This window comes from Leptidea sinapis, chromosome 16, assembly GCF_905404315.1.
Source record: "Leptidea sinapis chromosome 16, ilLepSina1.1, whole genome shotgun sequence".
NCBI lineage: Eukaryota > Metazoa > Arthropoda > Insecta > Lepidoptera > Pieridae > Leptidea > Leptidea sinapis.
In genome coordinates, this window is record NC_066280.1 from 12,489,633 (window position 1) to 12,505,882 (window position 16,250).

The following is a 16,250-nucleotide window of genomic DNA, read 5'->3' on the forward strand; positions in this document are numbered from 1 at the left end:
TTTGTGACAAGGGCTGAAACAAGCGAAGGTATGGTTCCACAAGAGCAGAGTCAAGATATTGATCGATACAGTGTACTCGACCGCTGCCCGACCGTTGCTAGGAAACAGATTATGTAGCGAACGTACTCTTGGCTGATTGGATTATAATCGTCGCCAAAGAGGATGTAAATACTACGTAATAAGAGGCAGAATTGCCAAAGTAAAAATTAAAATTTTGTTTAGTTTGAAACGCGCCGTGATTTGACATAAGTTTGAAATAGTAGAAATCACTTGTGATGTCGAACAATCACTTGATGAATAGTAGTAATGACTTATGACGATAGGAATATTGACTTTCGAATTCATGTATTTATTCAAAATATTTCTTGATTTAGTTACTGAACTTTGTTCGAGTCAATTAACTTATGTTTATAATCCTCACTCATCCTCCCTCCTTTCCCCGCAAGCGTTCTATTATATCGATTTATCGACGTACTCGCGATGGCGGTCGACATGGCGTGATCGCCTGTTCATTTACTGTCCGGCAGTCGCGACAATCGCAAGTCATAACCGCATTACTGACCGCTCGCTCAACGCAAACCACAAATCTTCTTGACCACGTGGATCAACTTACTAAACTACCGCCTTTTAGAAAATATAGACCTGAGAAGAACGTGCGTAATAAGCTCGCTGAACTTTGTTTTTTAAATAAAATTTAACTACAATAAAGTTTTATGATTGAATAGTCTGACAGTGGTCGCTCTACTCCGAAGGTGTGTTATCATTAAGAAAGTAATTCATGTTATAGCAGTATTTACCACATAAACATTTTTCAAAACAACACACACCCTTTGAAAAATCTGATTGTATTACTACATTTCTATTAAACATAAAAAATATATATTATATATATATTCATATTTGGAGTCCAGTGTCTAAACGGTCAGGCGTAGCAATAACAATGTTAACATATGATCGGGTTCAGCCCAGTGCTGATGAATTGCTACGCGCGTACAGCTACGTTGCGCTGACAAGAATCCTCTGTGGAGCTAGTAGTTCTAGTGGAATTAATGTGTTCAGTGCGACGCGCTTGGGTAGCATCGTAAACAAACATTCATGTTATGACAATAATAAAAATAATATTTGGGTAATCTTAATATCTTCTCCGTCTTTTATTCATAATTGTTTGTGTATGTAGTACGCACATATTAAAGTGGTTAAAAATGGACTAATTTTTCTTCGACTTTACAAAATTTTTTGCGACTGTACGCGCAATCAATTCAACGCAATATGGTACGTGCTACGCTCGACCGACGACAGCGCCGACCGTCGGTCGAGCACTAAATCAGTGAAGTTTTTCCTTGTTTAATTTGTCAAAATAAATTGCAAAAGTTTTTATACAAGTGTCTAAGATTATAGTCCATTTTAAATGGGCAAATGAGATTTAATATCTAATGTTTCAAGGTGATGAGCGCAATTGTAGTACCACTCAGGATTATTGGGTTTTTCAAGAATCCTGACTGGCATTGCATTGTACTGGGCAGAGAGTTCAATTACCCATCAGCTGAACGCCCTGCTCGTCCCTTATTATAATAAAAAAGTGTGTGCATTATCTCTACACTATATAACCTATTTCGTGTTTTCACATATAGTATTTGAACTACACAGACATAGTTTGTGTCAGCGATACATAAATAATTATATACGCTGGTTAAGCACCTATCATCATACTCACCTATTGATCACAATAAAAATATGTGATCCTTGCTGAGAGAATTTGTCAGACAATTTACTTGAATGGGACATGAAATGAATGATACACTTGCATTGTTTGATAACAATAGAATACGATACAAATAATATTCTTATTACTTGATTATAAAAAATATCAAGCAAATGCTCTTGTATAACAGCTTCAGTTTGTGAATATCATGAATACACATATGCTGTCAGCTTATTATTGATCGTTGACCAACTGTTGCGTTATGTCCGCACAAAAAGATGAGATTAAGAAGAAGAAGTGGACATACTGGCTTACTGGTAATCTGGTGTTAAGTGATCACTGCTGCGGACATTCTTCTGCATCGCTAGAGGGTTCTCAAAAGCAAAAGTACGTACACGTTCTTTAAAGTCACCCTTGTCGTATCATTCTGGAAACACCGCGACTCAATCTACAATTTGATTGGACCTGGCAGAATGTTGCTTGAAAACTGCACTGTTTTTGAGATTACATGTGTTATTTTTTATGCAAATAAGGGACGAAACAATACAGGCTGGATGAGGGCAGCGCAGGGTCGATCGTTGGGGAAATCTTTGGCGGAGGCTTTGTCCAGCAGTGGACGTCTTCCGGCCGATGATGACGATGAAGGGACCAGACGAACAGGTCGTTCAGCTGCCATCACAATGCAGTTCAGCTCAGAACTCTTGAAAAACACAAAAGTTCTAAGTGGCACTACAAATGCGCTCGTCACCTTGAGACATAAGATGTTAAGTCTCATTTGCCCAGTAATTTCACTTACTACGGCGCCCTTCAGACCGAAACACAGTAATGCTCACACAGTACTGCTTCACGGCAGAAATTGGCACCGTTGTGGTCTATCTATCCGGCCAATCTAGCCGGCATCCTGTGCGAAGGAGCCTTCCATTGGTGAGCCTACCCACCTACAATTTTTTATTCTACACTAACTTATAAATGTGGTTCCTGTTAGTTAAATTTACATTCACAATTTGGCGTTATTTTTTCAATTTTTGATTGAATATCGAATATGGTTAAAGTCAAACACACCGAGCTACGTGGATTGAATAATTCCGTTACAATATAAAGATGGATACAATTTAAAATTTCAGCGCTATAATGGCGGTACATTTTGTGTGCGAATTTCCCTTTGTGAGAACAAAACGCAGCGAACGCGAGGGGAAATCTGATTTTATGTCGAAATGCACTTCGACTATTATACGTTACGATACAGGGTGAATTGGTAATTACTAGAAGCTTCCATCGCGCGGTTTTGCTGTGAAATATTACGAAAAACGGAAATTTCTGAACTGGATAACAATTTGTACTTTTTATGTTTTCCTTTGGCAGATGAGGGGCTTTTGTAAGGACGTAATATAAAATGGCTGGACTAACAGCAGTAATGAGTTACCAACTGATATGTTTTTCATAATATGAGGCTCGTGTGTCAGATGCCTTGACATCAATGAACGCATATATTTACTTTTTTTTATGGAATAGGAGGACAAACGAGAGTACGGGTCACATGGTGTTAAGTGATCACCGCCGCCCACATTCTCTTGCAACACCAGAGGAATCACAAGAGCGTTGCCGGCCTTTAGGGAAGGTGTACGCGCTTTTTTTGAAGGTACCCATGTCATATCGTCCCAGAAAAACCGCACAAGGAAGCTCATTCCACAGCTTAGTAGTACGAGGAAGAAAGCTCCTTGAAAACCGCACTGTTGAGGACCGCCACACATCCAGATGGTGGGGATGATATCCTAATTTGTGGCGTGTCGTGCGAAGGTGGAATAACACTGCACTGCTTAACATGGATACTTTCACAGCGTTGGAATAGTTATTTCTTCAACAAGTGAGCAGTTATTTTTGCTGCGAGTGCTGACTATAAATAACGAATTGGCGAAGTAGTCGAGCGTAGCGAGTGATTCTAATATAGACTACTGAGTGATTTAAAGGCACGAGACAAAAAAAATGCTCTCGTGTGAAACATACAACTTTTCACCTCGACTAGCGTGAAAAGTTTTATAGCTTATAGTAAGAGAAACAATTAAGATAATATTTTACAATGTTTATTATAAATATCATAACGGGACTTCAGAACATAACAAATTGTTACTTTTATTTTAATTTATTTACATATGACTTAATAATTAATAACGCTATTTATATAAATAATAATAAAATAAAACTTAAGTAATCTAACAAAATTAATTAGTTACAAATAGAAAATATCATTAAGATCGCTATTGGTAGGTAAGGTGCCCATGAAGCTGGCAACGTTACCTCTTTGTATAGCTAAACTAATCCTTAACATAACATCATAACTAGTATTTATTTTAAATATTAAGTCTTTAAAAAGGTCATGTTAATTTTAAACTCTAATGTAAAAACATCGTTACAGTTACACGCGCTTAAATCTTTTCAAAAGTGTTTTATTAGACATTGTCAAAAATAATCACAGGGAAATGATCCACTTCTCTTACATTAAATGAAACAGATTTTAACTCTCGATAGCTATAATAAAAAAAATGTGTGCAATTCACACGTGGTAGAAGTAATACCTTCAAAAATGTTGGCTTCAAGATAATGAGACGAATGTAAAATTTCGGGAAAATGATAATTGTAGGTTTTAGTAATGATCATAGATCATAGTGATACAGAGTTTGATAATTATTTTACATTTTATTCGTATAAGTTATACATAGATTTATTCAGACACATAGCTTACATTTTTGATAAATAATACAAGAGGCTTATGGTAACTTAAGTATGAAATAAATACCTTGGTCTTAATATGGTCAATATACCCTTGGAATACTGCGTCAATTACTGTTTTTGATCTTGTTGTTGATACAGATGCGACTGATGCACATATTGGAGTCCAAAAACTCAATCAACAGAATCGCTGTAACCGAGGCAAAATTTACATTAAACCTCTAAACTGCATATGAAGTCCTGGTACATGTTGCTAGGATGACACATGATTTCAACCGCTATGAAAGACATTACTATCACCGCTACTATATTTATGTTCCCCTGGTGTCTATGTAGTAGTAATACGTCGTGCGCATGACGTCAGAATATATTAAGGTATCAATCTCAACAATCTCTTCATCAACTATCATCGCCAGTTACCAAATCACTGGAAAAGGCTTCCTATCTCATTTTCTCCCACGTAAAATTTTATGAATTTGTGTCCTGTCTCTTTTTACTGTCTCGCTTTTTCGTTTCATCGACTTTCAAATCACAACGATGCTAAAGAAGTTTTCACTTCAAAAATATGAGTGATCCCACATCTATAACATAAGTTACATATACATTATATACGTATAGATATGTACTCCCCACGCCTTACTCCGTAAAGGTCCAACCATAATTACCAAATCGATCCTGTCTAATTGGTGCTTTAACTATTACATCACCCATTACTCGCCTCATATAGCTTGTTAGATAAGCGTAGCCTTAATAATAGTTAGTGAATCAGTCTTTAAAAATAGAAGTCAATAAAATAATTAACTCTTCTGTAAGGTTGAATATTTTTGTTATTACGTGATATAAGAACCATTTTCCCGTAACAAGTCGGTATTATTAGTGCATAGTTATTACAATTTATAATTTATGGCCTTAACGTACGTTGGTACTGTACCGTGAAATATGTCTCCTCCCGCAACCTCGTTGCTAATAGAATTATAAATTATATTTTTTTATAGAAATATAAATTTGTAGGCCTCAATATCAAGATCAAAACTTACAAAAAGGATTTACAGTATTTCTTCTCATTTCATCAAAAGATAACCCGGACAATTTCGGAGATAACAAATAAATAAAAGTCCTGACCGGGATAAACGCGGACTCAATTAATTACAGAGAAGAAAACAACGGCCAACATTACGACACAAAATTAACGGGATTAGTTAATTGTTGAATTTAAAACAAACGGTTAAAGAGTTGTTTTGTCCCGTGAATTAGATATATTTATACTATTTTTGTCAAAAAAGCTAATATTTTAAAGCTTCGATGAAGAGGTCATAGGACGAGACGAGCAGGACGTTCAGCTGATGGAAATTGTTACGCCCTGCCCATTACAATACAGCGCTGCTCAAGATTATTAAAAATCCCAAAAACTTCGAGCGGCACTACAACTGCGCTCGACACCTTGAGACATAAGATGTCAAGTCTCATTTGCCAAGTAATATCACTAGCTACGGCGCCCTTCAGACCGAAACATAGTAATGCTTACACATTACTGCTTCACGGCAGAAAAAGGCACTGTTGTGGTATCCATAATCTAGCCAACATCCTGTGCAAAGGAGCCTCCAACTGGTAAAAAACATTAATTGATTTAATTGCATGCCCGTTGAGGGAGGGGTAACGGGGTGTTGCCAAACTGGCACGTGTGAAATGACGCGACAGTTACAGGCATGCTAGGAGCAACAACACGATTTTGTTTCATTCACTTCGATTGCTATCCATTTTTAGCGCGCAAGAATAGTTTAGTTAGTTCTCTCACGAACTATCCTGTGTATACGCGATGATTACTCTCATGCAAGGGCACAAGTTGCATGCCAGTATTATAATAATATGTGGGAGTACATACACAAACATATCGTGGAAGGTCTATCAACACTGCGTCTTCCTGTACGTGTGTGTGTACTCGGACAAAGTGTGTACTTGTTAACAATTTTACATATTCTTGGCTTATTATCAGGTAAAACTTTTTTTTGTTCTTTTTTTTTTTTTTTTTTTTTATGGTAAAGAAGAATAAACCAGCGTACCTGGTATTAAGTGATCACCGCCGCCCACATTCTCTTGCAACACCAGAGGAATCACAGGAGTGTTTCCGGCCTGTAAGGAAGGTGTACGCGCTTTTTTTGAAGGTACCCATGTCGTATCGTCCCGGTAACACCGTACAAGGAAGCACATTCCACAGCTTTGTAGTACGTGGAAGAAAGAGAAAATCGCACTGTAGAGGAACAGACATATCCAGATGGTGGGGATGATATCCTAATTTGTGGCGCCCTTTTGCATTCCTTGGAACAGTTTGTTACGATAACTAAATAAAGCAGTCGTTTCCGTTTTCCTGAGCGACGTCTTGAATGGTCTCTTTGAACGCATTCACCGCCTCCTCAGGGCTTGTAAATCATATATGTCTTGGCTTATCTTAGCTATTTTAGACACACAAAAGTCCTCAGTCCAAGATCTGGTACTGAATGGTGGATGCGTCATTAGATTTATATTTGAAGTCTCCATAACTTATTCGTTACCTGAGCGGAATGTGAGGGCGTGTTGTCATGATGAAAGGACGACTTTGCTGCTAGAAGTTTTCCGCAAACATTGTTCCTGAAACACTTGTGTAATATAATAGAAATTACTATCATTTAATTGCATGTGTTTCTGTTGTTTTCTGAACGGATTTACCCAAAAACCCAGCAACAATTTTCTAACCAATTCTTCGACTTTTCTAAACTTTCGTTAATCTTCAAAAAGACAAACCCATTCTGCTACTTGGCTTTTTCTATCAGGTACCAATTGCAATATTGTTTATAATTTTACGGCACCATTCTACTACAATTCATTTATCCGTTGATTTATTTTATTTATTTATTTATTTTTTTCATTTATTCATTCATTCATCGAGAGCTAAGTTTCCGAACCTGGTGTACATGCAAAATTTTTGCTCATTCATACCAATGCCTTTGTATATACGTAAAATTTTTTATCAATTTTAATCAGTTATCGTCTGGTTTCAAAATTTGTTTCGATAACAGAACCTGGCGGGCGACCTTCACGAAAATCATCACAGAAATGATCACTTCCACGTCTGAATGCACTGAACCAAACAGAGCTATTAGATGGAGCTCCTTGACCAAAATGCCAACCTAAAGCAAATTACAAAAACCAAATTAAAGCAGCAGTGGGAGGCTCCTTTTCACAGGATGCCGGCTAGATTATGGGAACCACAACGGTTCCTATTTCTGCTATGAAGAAGTAATGTGTAAGCATTACTGCGTTTCGGTCTGACGGCCACCGTAGCTAGTGAAATTATTGGGTAAATGAGACTTAACATCTTATGTCTCAAGGTGACGAGCGCAGCTGTAGTGTCGATCAGATTTTTTGGGTCTTTCAAGAATCCTGAGCGGCACTGCATTGTAATGGGCAGGGCGTATTAATTACCATCAGCTGAACGTCCTGCTCGTCTCGTCCTTTATTGTCATAAAATAAATTACATCTCTGTTGTTGACTTAAACCAAATTATTGGTGCGAATTATAATCTCAACTTTAATTCGTTGCACTTCAAAACTATTCCACATAGTGGAAACATGAAAATGACAAATGACAGTCTTCCATTTTCAAATATCAAATTGTTTTAAAAAAAATTGTATTACTAATGGCTACTAGAATATTTCAGTATGGCCTACGCATAAGGCATGATGTAATGAAAACTTTGTGTTTTTATCAGTACAAAGCGTAGTCGTAGGCGTTTTGAAGTGAGCGAAAATTAAGTTTAAAGTATTCGTTTCATATATATGAATAAATTTTGCTAAGTAAACTGGATTCGTATAAAATCGGATTATAATCAAGGATTATTCAAGTTTTATATTTTTTTAGTATTAACTCAAGAAATATGTAGCATTTTGGAATCCTGATTCAACTTTTAATGACACTTCCCAAGGCACTCTACTACATTATTTTTTCAAGAGGTCAAAGTCGAGACATTTTGAAAATGATGAATTGATTTTTCGCCAAAAAGTGTTATTTTTAAGAAAATGTTGCGTAATTGTGTTATCATTTTTTAATGTGATTAAAGATATGTTATTAAGGTTATGGAAACATGTTTCAAATGGCTAAAAATAACCAACAATAACCAGAACCATCAATAAATTAAAAAAAAATTGATGTATTCTGCTTTTTTTTTTGTTTAATGTCCATAATTTCTAAAGAAAATGTTATAGATTTTTTCTGATGTTTCTGATGAAATTTAACATCTGTCCTATCGACCCATTACGGTTTGATGTTAAGTTTTGGGACATCCTGTATATATATAGATACATATAAAGCAAAAAAATTGTGTGTGTGTACTTATGAATGCACGAAAGAAGTTATACTTCTTTGGCGTAACAAAACAAACGTTTGTAGAAAGAACAATATTGTAAGAATCTTGCAAAGATGGCTTTGACAATTAATTATTTTTCTGCTGTGAAACAATTTCCTTATATAATAAATAACGAATACGGCTGTATGGGCTTGAACCCTTTGCCTGTCCTAATAATGGACGAAGAAACCGAAAAATATAACGGATGTCGCAAACGTCAGAAAATTTTTGGAACAAACTTCAGATCTTTGTGTTACAGAGATGCTCGCGCATCTTAATTTTTTCTCGCTTAATAATTTCACTCACATAATTTTTTCATAACGCGCCTAAAGAAATATAACTTCCATAAAAAGTGTATAAAATGCGTAAAAATATCGTAAATATATCAGGTAAAAACTAGGCGCAGCTGACCTCATTCCTAGCTCGACGTATCTAGGTATTCTAGTTGATATCTAGAAGATAAATTAGCCTCGAGCACGCGATCAGATTGCACCACTTTACTTTACCTGGATTTGTGTTGCCGGGATTGTGTTTTGAAGAATGGCCAGCTATTGTAACAGAAATTACATTTTGTATAGCTGAAGAAAAATATAATAAAAGAAGTAGCTTAAATTAGTTTATGCTAACCGAATAAAACCCTGTTCCGTTTTTATATTAAAAAAATATAGGTAATATTTAAAACTAAAGCTTAAATAAAATACTTCAAATTTTTAATTAGTGGGAGGATCCTTTGCACAGGCTAGACTATGAGTACCACAACGGCGCCTATTTCTGCTGTTAAGCAGTAATGTGTAAGCACTATTGTGTTTCGGTCTGAACGGCGCCGCAGCTAGTGAAATTACTGGGCAAATGAGATTTTTTTGGGTTTATCAAGACCATTAGCTTCCTGCGGGCGTCCTGCTCGTCTCGTTCCTTAATGTCATAAAAAAAATCTGAATGAAATTGTAACATCATATTCAAAGGCTTTTAATGTAAACCATTCATTAAAATCGGTTCACAAATATGCGAAGGTAATGGGTCACACACAAAAATCAAATCAAAATCTCCTAATCTGTGGAAGTGTGTCTATAGAGTTTACTATAATCCTAGAATCTAGAGTAAGTGCAGTTAACGTAATTTAAATTTAATTTAGTAACTTTACTGTCAGCTGATCATCTGACATAGCCGTTTAGCGAAAAAAAAAGGAATAAAAGAGATATTTCTTACAGCTTAATGATCCTCACTATATTAAATTTTATGGTGCATTTTGGGACTGTCCCAATAGCAATTTAAAAACGCTGGCACGAAAAACAAGTTGGACCCTTTTTCACAACTAGCGGGTAAGGATTTATGCCCTGCCATATGAGCCTTGGGGTTGGGGCAGTAAAGTCCTCGAATGACGACCACGTACCGGAAGACGCAGTGTTGGTAGGCCCCCCACAATATGGACCGACGATCTGGCCAAGATCGCCGGAATACGTTGTATGAAGGCAGCACAGGACCGATCGTCGTGGAAATCTTTGGGGGAGGCCTTTGTGGTTCAGTGGACGTCTTCCGGCTGATAATGATGATGATAAGTTTTAATTATTGATATATAAGTGTATACTAACTTAAATTTAAGTTATTTTACTAACATATCTTGTATTTTGTATGAATATCTGAGTCTGAAATAAATAAATTATCAAAAACATGTCATAAACTACCACCCATTCAAAATAGTATCCCAAAGTCTTGCGAAGAACAGGTGCAAGAAACTCAGCGGTCTTTCTTTCTAAATTTTAATTACAATTATGTAATATAGTAAAATAAAACTGAACATTACATAGCCTGAGGGAGTTCGCTCCATTCCCAGTCTGTAGTATCATTAAGAAAATTATTTATGTCATAGTAATTTACCACACAAACTTTTTTAACCGACTTCAAAAAGGAGGAGGTTCTCAATTCGTCAGTGTATTTTTTTGGAGTTGGTGTCAGCGAAGGTAGGTTTGTAACTGCATGCATATTTATAGGTGAGATGTGGTTGAGTCGCACGCGCGACCTGAGGAGATCTCTCCTCTGATTCCAAAAATAACAATTATCGTAATAAAATTACATTAATTAATTAGATTGTATAAAAATACGCAATTATTTTTATACTTTTAGTGCATAATATTATATCTATTGTTTTGGTATAGTGTTTTTGAAGTCGGTTGTTTTTTTAACAATTCTTTTGAATAGTAAAGGATTAGTAGGGCACATAAATGTATACTTGAACGAAAATTGTACCTAGAATTGGCAGAGACAAAACGGTTGGGATAACAACTGTGTCACCAGAGTAGTGATAATGGCCGCAACGAAACTCATTAGCACCGGCGCGGTTACATTGGCCTGTCAACTACAAAACACAACATAGAATACAGAAATATTTAGTTTATTTCTTAACTAGCCGTTCCCGCCTGCTTCGCTAGGCGTTTAAAAGGAAATTAATTAAATTTTATTCATCTTATTACAAATACAATAAAATAAGTAGCCGTAAACTATCTAGGATAAATTTGGCATCGAATGGTGTTAGTTTCATGTCGATACGATCAGTTGTTTAGGCGTGAAAGAGCCTCAAAGAAAGACCATTTTCATTTTATTATATGCATCGATATAAATTGAGAAACTTATTTATATTTAAGCTTATAAGCTTAATATATTAAGGTTTGGATCCAACTATATACCGCAGGCGTAGTTGCAAAATGCGCCAACTAATACTAAGCCCAAGTGTGCGTACTCGAGCCAGTCACGAACAATATGTGACGTTGACGTGCCACATGTTCTGTTAAACTTTGCTAATAATTGAAACTTTAATGCCGGGTTGCGTAGTAAAACTTTGTTGAAATAATACTACAAGAAACTAGAAAGACATCGGGATCACATATCATCAGTAAGTATTTTGTATTTTATTAGTTTCATTGTAAAATAACACGAAGCGTATGTTACAAAATTTGAAAGATGCCATTGAGTGTCAAGATGCCACGCATCTTTACAAATAGCCAATACACATTACCATATAAAGTTGCCGTAATAAATAGCTATTGTTCTTATGTATTACGGTATCTAGCGGAGACCAATCCTTAATCTAAGTATTTAGTTTATTATTGTTAAACTAGCATGTTAATTCATGCCGGATAGAGTTTAACATAATAAATAAATGACGCAGCTTCACTTAAGGGATGGCAACAGTTGGTTTTGACTGCTCTAATATTATTTGAGGAATTAGGTTGAGGAAAAGAATATGAAAACTCTTTTTCTTTTTCACAAGAAAGATTTTTCTTTCAGGTAGTGAAATAATCATATCGCTGGAGTAATCTCATAAATAAGTAACAAGTAGTTTTGGCAATCCGGTCTTGATGTTAAACTGACAATGCCTAAATAATTGTAAAATACCAAAACAGGTGGAACTCTAAAGGTTCAAGACTTAGGAAATAGGGCGATACATTATTGCGAAGGTATTCTAAATGTAATGAGGAAGTACTTAAAAATAAGTAAGGAAGTAAGCAAAAAAAATCTGAATAACCTGATGTCACTAAGATTTTTTTATGAAAATAAGGGACGAGTAGGACGTTGAGCTGATGGTAATTGATACGCCCAACCCATTACAATGCAGTGGCGCTCAGGATTATTGAAAAACCCAAAAATTCTGAGCGGCACTACAACTGCGCTCGTAACCTTGAGACATAAGATGTCAAGTCTCATTTGCCCAGTAAATTCTCTAGCTACGGTGCCCTTCAGACCGAAACACAGTAATGCTTACACATTACTGCTTCACGGTAGAAAAAGGCGCCGTTGTGGTACCCATAATCTAGCCGGCATCCTGTGCAAAGGAGCCTCCCACTGGTAGAGAATTGAAGAGATAGAACAAATATGGTTAAGTATCTCATCGGTATAAATCACAGTAATATATGCAACATCTTAATGAAGAGAGAACTCTGTGTAGATGTGTCTTTATAAACCAGTGCGTCTGTTACCGTAAGTTTTCATGTAACTCGAACATTATGCCAGCAGTTCTCTCATAAATAACGCAAAACGACCAAACAAACAAGTCATTACTTATCAAGAACCATCGTTTACCTCCAACCATTCACTATGCAAATCAAGACAGAGCATGTAATGTCATAATATGTACGTGAGGTCGTAGCGCTACGGTTTATGCTACGATTTCCTATGTTATCCGAAAACCTTATAAAAAAGTACTATAAAGTACAAAGTATTGTACCTTGTGCGATGATACGGAACCCTAGGTGTATATTATATACACACATCAAAAAAGTCTAAGCAACATGCATGATATTATTATAAATTTACCATTTATATTAATTAATTTCTAAGTCTTTATTCACTCAAAGTGCATAGGTATGTAAACTTTTTTGTTATTGATGACATACTGGCTGGTTGTAAAAAAAAAGCTTCGAGTATGTTTTGTTTTATTTCAATAAATTAAATGAAAGGGAATTTGTTTGAATTTAAGTGCGTTTTTAATTGCTACGTTTCGTCTTGATTTTATAATTTTACCAACCATTTAAATAAAGTTAGCGGCAAAATTGAAATGTTACATATTCTTTACGTCATGGAGCGACCTCATTTGACGGCAAATGAAATGCAAAGGCTGTAGGGATGTTGCAAGCGGGAAGTAATCAATCTCAGGAATATCGGCATTTTGGCATTGATAGGAGTATAATCATTCGTCTTTGGGCGCTACAATAATACAAAGAAACCTGCTGAACAGCATTCAGGAGCATTCAAAAGGAGTACAACCACTCGGATAGACCGGCACATATAACAGACTGCAAGACGCCAGCCGATGTTAACCGGTCGAGAGATAAGTTTGAGGCTACAAAATTCAAGTGGTGTTGATGTAAGTCCCCAAACTGTGCGAAATCGACTGCATGAGTACGGCCTACGAGCTCGACGCCCAATTAGGTGCCCACCGATACGTCACGGGAATCGCGCTCGTCGAAATGAATGGTGTAGAGAACGCAGAACATAGACCCAGGAACAATGGGATAAAATTATGTTTTCCGATGAGTCGCGATTCGGGTTTAGGCCTGATACAAGAAGGGTGCGAGTATATCGTTGGCTCGGAAATACTGAAATGGTGCTCAGGTGCATTCAGGAAGTTCATCCATACAGCGGCTCAACAGTTATGGATGGGCGGGTATTATGAAGAACAGGCGAACTGAGCTTGTTTTTGTAAATGGAAACATGAAAGCTGAAAATTACGTTGAGGATACCCTCAGACCTTATGTCCATCAATTTGCATAAACTTTTGTCTCCAATTTTACGTTAATGCATGACAATGCACGTTCACATACAGCTAGGCGAACCAGTCAATACTTGGCAACGGAGAACGTCCGAGTATTGAACTGGCCTGCACAATCAACAGACCTCAACCGAATCGAGCAGGCATGGTTCATGCTCCATAGACGTGTTTTGAACTTGGACGGACGGACTGACAACAACCCAACAGCTGATGGATTTGCTACAATTCCATTGGGAGCGAATACCGCAAGATGACATTAATTCAATGAATAATCGTGCCGACAAGTTCTGAATAGCAGAGGAGGTCATACTTTGTGTAAAATAATCCTATTCTTTTACAATAAATAAATTTTCTTTAGAAATTCCATTTTGTTAATAAAATGTTTAGATGCTTATGTACCTTAGTTTCTGCAGTATAATCTAATATTGTTAATTTATGTTATTAAAAGAACTTATAAAGACAACAGCTGTTATTTTTACATCACAGGACCCTAAAAATATTATTTAAAAATAAAATACTACGTTATAATGTGAAAAACCATCCTAAAATTTAAATTAGTACATGTTGCTTAGACTTTTTTGATATGTGTATAGGATTAAACATTGCGAAACACTCGAATAGTTTTCTGTTAATGTTTAGTTCAAATTTCAATCTAAGTTATTAACAGTATATTGTCAGAATTAAAAGTAAAAGCACATTTTTAAACTGATATTAAAAAAAGGTTCTTGATTCGTCTGTCTTTACTCTACCAGTATATACTCAGAATATGTAGTCCCGTTTTCGAAAAACCAGATCAAAGAAAGTGTGCGAGGATTTTTTTTTTAAACTTTTTAGTTACCTTGTTTGCTGTTGGTACTTTTTGTCACTACATTTCATACAATTCATCTCTGGTCTGGCGCACCCCAGTATCAGCTCGATCCATTTGACTGCATGCAACGCAGAGCAGCTCGAATTGTCGGAGACCCAGTGCTCTGTGAACGGCTGGATCACTTGGCGTTGCGTAGAGACGTCGCTTCATTGTGTGTCTACTACCGCATTTATCACGGGGAGAGTTCCGAAGAGCTGTTTAACCTGATTCCTGCCGCCGAATTCCACCTTCGCACGACACGCCATAAGTTAGGATATCATCCCCACCATCTGGATGTGTGGCGGTCCTCCACAGTGCGGTTTTCAAGGAGCTTTCTTCCACGTACTACAAAGCTGTGGAATGAGCTTCCTTGTGCGGTGTTTCCGGGACGATACGACATGGGTACCTTCAAAAAAAAAGGGCATACACCTTCCTTAAAGGCCGGCAACGCTCCTGTGATTCCTCTGGTGTTGCAAGAGATTATGGGCGGCGGTGATCACTTAACAACAGGTGACCCGTACGCTCGTTTGTCCTCCTATTCCATAAAAAAAATACTTCTGAGCCTGAGACAAAAAATATCAACGATATTCTGTCTACAACCTTTGATGTATCTATACTTCCAACTTGTATCACAGTGTATAGATGAAGTAAACATGTGAAGCGGCAATAAAATCTTATAAGTTACGCAGATATCGCTCTTATGAGTTACTTATTATTTACTGTTCGACTGACTCATTAGTTGAAGAGTTGGTATTTTTTTTTATGGAAAATGAGGCAAATGATGATATAGGTCGTAGGTAGATGATGTAAGTCGCTCTGTGGTAATAGTAAGAATTTTTCAGTATTAGCCTTTAGGGAGATAGTACATAATTGTTTGAATTTATTATATAGGTTGTATAATACATATTGTTTTTAATATATAACATCTTCTTTTAACCTTGGTGTAATAGAGTAATATTTGCATTTGTTTGTTCTTGCTCAGTTAAATTTATGCTCTAACCAGTTTGTTATTTTTTAAACTACGAAACGAACAAAATTTATGAACGATACGTGACCTCCCGCGTTCCATGCGAGTTCTTCGATTGACCCAACCGGTCGAGTGAGATAAATTTCATAAATCTTGATATGTCTTTGTTCAATTCTCAGGTTGTGGCTTACTTTACAGTTGATAACCTGCCCAACCCCAATATTTGCATTTTAGGAAATTGACTTGAGATGTCGCTCTCTCAAATCTAAACAATTTGGAACTTGTTTACTAAAAAAATAACATCAAATATATTTTTTTTATAGGTAAATCATATTACACATGAAATATGTCATTTTGTTTACGTCA